The sequence below is a fragment of the Lucilia cuprina genome, chromosome 2 (genome assembly GCF_022045245.1).
Source record: "Lucilia cuprina isolate Lc7/37 chromosome 2, ASM2204524v1, whole genome shotgun sequence".
NCBI classification, from domain to species: Eukaryota; Metazoa; Arthropoda; class Insecta; order Diptera; family Calliphoridae; genus Lucilia; species Lucilia cuprina.
The window spans coordinates 65,079,317-65,081,195 of record NC_060950.1 but is presented as its reverse complement, the minus strand read 5'-3'; positions in this window follow the sequence as shown (position 1 = coordinate 65,081,195).

Genomic DNA, 1,879 nt, shown 5'->3' with positions numbered 1-1,879 from the left:
TCAGTCTATAGTCTTGACTATAGATCAGTCTATAGTCTTGACTATAGATCAGTCTATAGTCTTGACTATAGATCAGTCTATAGTCTTGGCTAAAGATCAGTCTATAGTATTGACTATAGATCAGTCTATAGTCTTGACTAGAGATCAGTCTATAGTCTTGACTAGAGATCAGTCTACAGTCTTGACTATAGATCGTTTTATTGTCTTGACTATATATTAGTCTACTTTCATGGCTATAGATCATTCTATTGTGTTAACTATAAATCAATCTATAGTCTTAGTCTATAGCCCTGATTATAGATTAGTTTATCGACATAACAATAGACCAGCCTATTGTCTATGCAATATATAATAAAAAAAAATTAGACATTCTTGTCACATTTCAAACTTAAAAAATTTCTCACTTGTCGCTATTACTTACGAATATTTTTTAAATGCCTTAATAATTCCTCTAATAACTTTCCTGCTCAACTGAATATTTCATTTAAGTTATTATTTTATTGAACAAATATTAGCAATAATTTCACTTCTATAACTGCAGTTTTGTTTTCCTTGGCCATAAGTGCATCGTAACAGGTTGACAACATTAAATAGGTTGCTTATTACGTTATTTTTTTTTTTCGAAAAAAATGAGGTCTTATAAATCAAAACAAATAATTTTTATATCATTTAACCTTATATGGTTTACAAGAGAAAAAACACAACATAAATAAAGTATAAAATATTATATAATATTAAACAAAACTAGACCAATTTCCTTAAATCAATAACAAACGACCTTTAAAAACCTAAAAACAAACTTCCGTTAACTAAATAATTGAAAAAATGTGTAAACATTTGACTAAAAAGGAAATGGTATTAAACAAAAAAATATTGAATAAAAATATTACTTGTCCACACTCTAGACAAAGCGTGGCTTGGTCTTTTTTGGTTTAGCCTGGTAATATTATGGTTAAGCGTAAACATTGTATGACAAGTGGGGTCTAAAAAAAGAAATTATACAATAAATATATAAAATTATATAATAATTAAAATTTGGCTTAACTAGCAATCAATAACCTTTATTGAGTTTAAGCCATATTATGCCGGCTTTTTTTGTTCGTGATTTGCTTAAGCAGGCATATACAAGTTTTGGTTTGTTTTGACATAAGCGCTACTGCAAAAATTAAAGGCATGTTTGGTTCCCAAGAGAATAAAGATTATTTTTAACCAAATTTCTTATATTATCAAAGGGTACATGCTTTGTCATGCTTACTTTCTGGTTTTGCATAACTGGGCTTTAAGCCAAGTTCATTGCAAAATTTTGCTATTTCATACGTTTTGACTGACTGCACATTTCACTTTTAAGTTACAGCAAAATATGTGCGTGAGCATTTAAGCTGCATAACATTTTTTTCTAAAATTTTTGCCTAAACTTGGCAATGACAATATAAAACAGTAAATTTAAATAAATGTCAAAAAAAACTAAAGACATGTATAAGTTGTTAAGTAATAAATTCAATAAAACTCAATGAAATACTTACACATAATTAAAGAAAAGGATGTTGCTAATTAGGAAAATACCCAAATTATTTTGGAACACAGCCAGATGAATGGAAACAAGAAATGTTAAGGAACTAATCGTGTATGAGGAACTTAAAGTTTACTTTTAATTAAAATTAAATTCTGAAAAATTTCCAGTAAAAGGAACTCAATACGTATGATTAATATTAATTAAACAAAGTTTTTAAAAACAAGGATACACATATGCTGCTAGAAACTTATTTATAGCTCAGTTAGTTCTAGTTCAGTTCTAGTTCAGTTCTAGTTCAGTTCTAGTTCAGTTCTAGTTCAGTTCTAGTTCAGTTCTAGTTCAGTTCTAGTTCAGTTCTAGTTCAGT